Genomic DNA, 6658 nt, shown 5'->3' with positions numbered 1-6658 from the left:
TCAGAATTTGGAAAACATTGTTCCGTGGTCTTCCAGCTTTCCATGTTAGTGTTGAGAAGTCCTAATCCTCCCTAAATCACCTATATTTTCTCTGGAATCATGTAGAAGCTTCTCTTTTCTCCGAATGTTTTGAAATTCCACAATAATATGTCTTACTGTGGATCTATTTTCACCTGTTGTGCTGAGCACTTGGTGTACACTTTCAGTCTATCAATTCATGTTTGGGAAATTTTCTCAGGTTATTTCATTGATTTTTGTCTCCTTTATCTTCTTTCTTCCTTCTATTATTTGGATATTGGATCTTTTGGACTGATCCTTTGTTTTTCCTGTCTTTCCCTTCTTCTTTTTCACCTCTCTGACGTTTTGCTTAACCTTCTGGAAGATTTCCTGGGTAGTGTCCTCCTACTCAACACCTGAATTTTTCATTATTGCTTTCATGTTTTTAATTTTCACAAGCTCCTTTTTATTTTGTCCTCTGAATACTACTTTGTTGAAATACAACATTCCGTTCTTGTTTTATGGTTGCAATATCTTCTCTTATTTCTCTGAAGGTAATACTGATAGTTTTGTTTTTTTCTCTCTGCGTAATTGCTGTATCTTCCAATTTACATTTTTTCCTGTTTTTTGATCTTTGCGTTTCATGATAATGACTTTCCTTGAATGTCTGCTAATACTTGAATGTTGACTCTTGGTTAAAATCTGACCTAAATGTGCCAAGAGCAAACTCTGGGAGAAGAAATGGGGCTTTTGACTCTGAGCTTCACCATACTGTGATTTGGGCGAGCTGTTTGTTATGGATCCCTGATGTCAGAATCTTTAGGTGTTTCCTATTGGACTAGCCAAATTCTCAGGGAATAATCTTCCAATCTCCTGTCTGGTGCTGCTCTTTCTGAGATTTTGGGGATTCTGTGGTATAAATTGGATTGGTTTCCAGCTTTCTCCAACAAACAAAGAAAGATAGGGCTGTGGTGTGAGGTTAAATTCTGGATCCTAACATCAAATTTTTATTTCAGAAAGATAAAACGATCTTGCATCTGCGTAAAAAGATGCAAAAATCAAGTAAATTATATATTCCCTAGCAGTTCAGCTAATTTTTCAATTACCCAGGGTAATAGAGGAAATCCTAGATTTCCAGAACAGCAGAATATCAGAATTGGAAGGTACCTTGAAGCTAATTCAAGCCTGATACCTGTGCAGAAAAGCCCCTAGGCTGGTCACCCTTTATTTACTCCAGAAGGTATCCTCTGAGCTGTGTTTGCCTGGCCAAATACACAGGTAGCTCCAGATCCTTGAGCATGCATCTCCCAAGGGAAGGGAGGGAGCCCAGAAGTCTGGATCTCGAGGGAAAGGAAACTTTCAGAGGGGATCTGCCCTGTGGATTATGTGGTCACAGAGGCACAAAAGCAAACTGTGTAAAATTTGCCTCAATATAATTGTTACCCTTTCAATAAGGTTCTGAACGTTTGGCTTGGTCCTAGAGGAGACAGTCAGAGAGTGATTGTAAGAAAGAGTGATGTGAGGAGGAACCCTTACTTCCCATTGCCCTATCAGGGTAGTGCAAGGCTAGAACCCTAATTTCCAGACCCATCATTAAATCCTGTGCCACAGGGCAAGTCAATAAAAAAGTCTTGTTATTTCTAGCAACCTCGATTGGTAGAATCATAGTAAAAAATAGGAACCAGAGGCTTTTAAAATGATCTTAGATGTCATTCTGGTTATTCTTTCTCTTGTAATTTTTCTCACTTGTCTTCACATCCTCCCTTTTCTGTTTCATTGTATTTCGTACTTTTTTCTCATTGGCAGTTTTCTAGTAAAAACTGGAAAACCTGCTAGACAAATTCTAAAAGAGCTGTAACACTACTATTATATTTTGTATTTAATTGTAATTCTATTTATTTGTTTGAGTAGGTGTTAAATTCATATTTTTCAAACTTCAAAATGTACACGTATCCAAAATTTTCCCATATGCCCAGGCCCTAGTTTCCTTCTCCAGAGGCAACTAATGGTATCAGTTTTTAAAATGTATCTTTCAGAAACATTTTATGCACATGAAAGTAAATAAGTAGTACATACTCCTTTTTTCTTCCTTTTTACCTTTTGCACAGATGGTAGCATTTTATACAAGACTTCTGCATCTAGCTCCCCACCAAATAGCACTTGTTTGACATACCTCTACACAGCATTTCATTGTATGGATGAACCATGGTATATTTAACCAATCCATTATTGATGAACTCTTGGGTTATTTTATTTCTACTTTTTCTTTTCTAGTCTTTTTCCTCTACTGTTCTTTTATTTATCTAAAATATAGGATATGAACATTTAGAATTTTATAGGTATTGCCAAATTACTCACTAAAAAGGTTATAGCAGTTTATATTCCCATCAAATTGGTATGAAAATACCTGTTTTTTTTTAACAGCTTCAAAAATACAGATTATTCTCAATCTCTGAAATATTCATTTACCTAATAGGTGTTATTTGTTTATTTTTACTTTTTTTGGGGGATAGAGTCTCGATCTATTGCCTAGGCTAGAGTATAGTGGCATCATCACAGCTCACTGCACCCTCAAACTCCTGGGCCCAAGTGATCCTCCTGCCTTAACCTCCCAAATAGCTGGGACCATAAGCATGTGCTACCATGCCTGGCTAATTTTTCTATTTCTTTTGTAGAGACAGGGTCTGCTCTTGCTCAGGATGGTCTTTGAACTCCTGAGCTCAAGTGATCCTCCAGCCTCGGCCTCCCAAACTGCTAGGATTACAGCCACTGTGCCTGGCCTATTTATTTATTTTTAAGTAGCATTTCCCACAATCTAATTACATAAAAAATAAATGATTGCTAAGTAAAATTCATAAAAATCAGAAAAGCAATAACCACATTATAAATTTGGGGGTATTTGCTGCCAGTACTATAATTTATTAATATATTCCCTTTCTTCCTTTTTTGGTACAAATACTATACTATATTTGTTATTTCATAACTCACTTTTTAAAGTTAATAGCATATGATGAACATTTTCTATGTTATCAATTACTTCTGTCTTTAATACATGTAAATTAAATTTTTATCATGAAACATGTAAAAGTAAGTAGAATGTCATAATGAACATCCATATACACAGTGCCTAGATTTAAAAAATTAACATTTTCCCGTTTCTCTTCATGTTTTTCTTTGCTGATTATTTTAACGTACTTTCCACCTATCGTGACATTTTACCCTAAATATGCTTTTCTAGATTTTAGAGACAGAAAATTGGAAGTGAGACATGGTGAAGGCCAAGTATGAGGTCTTGAAGTAGAGTCATGTTCAGGGTCATCAGGAGAAGGAAGTGACAAACGAAGGAGACAGAGATGAAGCACAGGAGGGAGAGAATGAGAGGAGGATGGTGCAGTGTCACCAAAGTCTGATGGAGAGTCCCACCAAAGAAGGCAGGGCTGGTCAACAGACTAGAGGTTGCAGGACACCAAGGAGGGTGACAATTGAGAAAAGGCCAATGGATATGATGAAAGCTGAGAGCATGTTTTGAATTGAGTGGTTTGGGGAAAACTCAGGTTGAAGGATTATGAAAGGGGGGAGGTATGCATACAATAACACGTACCACTCCATTACCTCTTGCTCCTCTGTAGGGTTCACCAGCCCCTGAACACTGCAAAGCAAGGGGACACACCCTCCTCCCTCCCTGCTGCTACGAGCCCCAGCTTCCATTCTCCTGTAAGTACATATTGCATTAAATCTGCTGTTGTTCATTTAAACCACCTTCTTCCTAAATAATGTTGACAAGATGTTATAATACAAGGCTCTTTGCCCTCTACCACCCTCTGCTCTATATAGCTATGTGATTCAAAATATTCACAGGAAAGGTCCTGGTAATAATGAGAGGGTGTTGGGGAGGAGAAAGGAGAATGAGAGATTGTGTGTGTGTGTGTGTGTGTGTGTGTTTAATTAAGATATACTGTGAACAAATAGGAAAGTGCACAAATCTTAAGTGTACAGCTTGATGAATTTTTGTACAGCATATGCTGTGAAACCACCAGCACCCTGATATAGAACATTTCAAGCACTCTAGAAGGCTCCTTCAATGTCCCTGTCTTTGATTGTGGAGAACTGATCCAACCCCAGAGAGAACTCATGGAGGGGAGAAGGAAGGGGCGAGACTTGGGTGCAGCAGAGGGAATAATGTTTTGATACATTCACCCTCCTGGATAATATCTGCATTGACAGTCCTACCTTCAGTGTTTTTGCTGCCCCTGAGAAGCAGGATAGCATGATGGTGAGCAGTGTGGACACTGGGCTATGACCTGGGTTTGAATCTCGGCTCTACCGCTTACCAACTCCATGACCTTTTGTAACTTACTAACATTTCTCTACCTCAATTTTCTCATCTGTAAAACAGGGTAATAATGATACCTATTTGATAGGATGGTGAAGATTCAGTGAGACACTGAGAATAGTGCCTAGCACATAGTAGGACTCAATAAACGTTATCTCTTTTTAAGCCATTAGTGGGAACTCCAGGTGCACTGCTGGAGCCAGTGGAGCATATATTTAGGGGTGAGTCATGTTGACCCTTCAAGTCCCATTCCCAGGTGCATCTACCTTGATTACAAGGAGCTGGGGTTTTCACTATATCTCACCTTCTCTTACATGGGTACATACTCTTTGCAGAATTCAGTCTTTCCATAGCATCTCTGTTCTAGCCTGTCCCTGAGCTGTGCACACGAAGCTGAGGGAGTGGAAACATCAAGCCTGGCTCTGGTGGTGACCTTGTCAAGACCTTTCCACCACACTTGCTGGGTCATCGGAAAGGCTTGCTCACTGTACAGGCTAGCCAGCTTCCAAGGAATTCATCAGTGGCTGGAATCGGGGTGTGTGTGACCCTCAGCTGCTCCCATGGCTCACCCCTTCCTTCTCCACACCCTAACTGCACCTCTGGAGTTGGACCAGTTCTCCATAATCGCAGCCAGGGTGACAGCAAGGTGTGATGGATGGACAAGGAGCCACGGAGTGGCAGGGTGCTTGGTCAGAAACCCAAGGCTGTGTTTATGAGAAGGAAGAGGCTGTTTCCTGGAGCAAGCATAATGCAGCTCTAAAAAAGGCAGGGGAAATACATCATGCGAGGGAGCGTAACCCTGGGAGGGCCGCTGGGAATCCGAGTACCAGAGAAGCCCTGGCAGGTCAAGGTGCCTCTGACAAGGCCTTTTTTATAGGCCATTTGCGTGAGGGTTTGCTGCTGTTCCCTGCAGAGCTGACAGCCACTCAAGGTCTCCGTGGGGAGCTTGGAAGCTAATCTTAGCTGTCCCTTTCCAGACCTTCTCTACTGGCCCTGCTCATGCATTTAGGAAAGAAATAACAAACTCTATTGTTTAAGAAAGACTGCAAAAATGACAATTTTGGCTGTTGACTCTTGCATTGCTGCAAATAGATTAGGACCATCATCTCCTTTCCTTCCCTATAAACCCAGGGCAAAAGAAGGTTTAACTGGATTCCCTCAACAGTCAAGAGAGGTACCAACATGTGTTTTCCCCAAAGGATGTTATTATCTCTGTTTATCCCTAAGATTCCTCTGACTTCCTTGAACATCCTACTGTGCTATAAAGGAGACTGGGGATAAAATGAGGAGTCTGTATTAGTTTCCTATGGCTGCTATAACGAACGACCGCACACTTAGTGGCTTTACACGACAGAAATTTATTCTCTTACGGTTCTGGAAATAAGAAGTCCAGCTGAGTCTTTAAGATTAAAATGAATGTGCCAGTAGGTCTGGTTCCTTCTAGACGCTTCTGGGGAGAATCTGTTTCCTACCTCTTTTAGCTTCTGGTGGCTGCCTGCATTTCTTGGCTTGTGGCTCCTTCCTCCATCTTCAAAGCCAGTGGCCTAGCATCTTCTATCTTTGAAGCTGCTTCCCTCTGCTTCTGCCCTGCGGCCTTCTTCTCTTTTGTAGTCTAATCTCCCTCTTGTAGTCTAGCCTCTCTCTTACAGGACACTTGTGATTAATTTAGGGTTCACCCAGATAATCCAGAATAATCTCCCCATCTCAAAATCCTACCAAGTCCCCTTGGCCATATAAGGTAACATTCACAGGTTCCAGGTGTTAGGACCTGGGTATCTTTGGAGATTGTGATGTTCAATTTTATGTGTCAGCTTGACTGGGGCAAGGGATGTTCAGATAGATGATAAAACATTATTTCTAGTGCTCACTTTGGCAGCATGTATACTAAATTTGGAAATGTACAGAGAAGATTAGCATGGCCTCTGGGCAAGGATGACATGCAAAGTTTAAAAAAAAAAAAAACAAACCAACCCCACATTATTTTTGGGTGTGTCTGTGAGGGTGTTTCTGCAAGAGATCAGCATTTGAGTCATACAGTGAGGAAAGAAGACCCACCCACATCATCCAACCCGCTGACTACTTGAGTAGAACAAAAACGTGGAGGAAGAGTGAATTTGCTTTCTTTGCTCGAGCTGAGACAGCCATCTTCTCCTGCCCGCAGACATTGGACATTGGCACTCCTGGTTCCCAGGCTTTAGGACTCAGACTGGCACTTAGACTATCAGCCACTTAATTCTCAGGCCTTCAGAATTGGACTAAATCATGTTACTAGCTTTTCTGGTTCTCCAACTTGCAGATGGCAGATCAGGGGACTTAGCCTCCGTAATC

The 6658-nt window shown here is 41.0% G+C and overlaps 2 non-coding genes across 2 annotated transcripts; one reads left to right on the top strand and one right to left on the bottom strand.

Annotated features, from left to right (window-relative positions):
- Window positions 1–1795: 1795 nt before the first annotated feature.
- LOC138376731 (U7 small nuclear RNA) lies at window positions 1796–1860 on the bottom strand. The gene has a single exon (XR_011231708.1). It is a non-coding gene; the product is annotated as a U7 small nuclear RNA (small nuclear RNA).
- A 4330-nt stretch (window positions 1861–6190) lies between these two features.
- Window positions 6191–6297, top strand: LOC138376720 (U6 spliceosomal RNA). The gene has a single exon (XR_011231702.1). It is a non-coding gene; the product is annotated as a U6 spliceosomal RNA (small nuclear RNA).
- Window positions 6298–6658: the final 361 nt, after the last annotated feature.

Source organism: Eulemur rufifrons, chromosome 28, assembly GCF_041146395.1.
Source record: "Eulemur rufifrons isolate Redbay chromosome 28, OSU_ERuf_1, whole genome shotgun sequence".
Taxonomy (NCBI): domain Eukaryota; kingdom Metazoa; phylum Chordata; class Mammalia; order Primates; family Lemuridae; genus Eulemur; species Eulemur rufifrons.
Note: the sequence above shows the minus strand (reverse complement) of the source record. Positions and strands in the feature narration are given on the sequence as shown.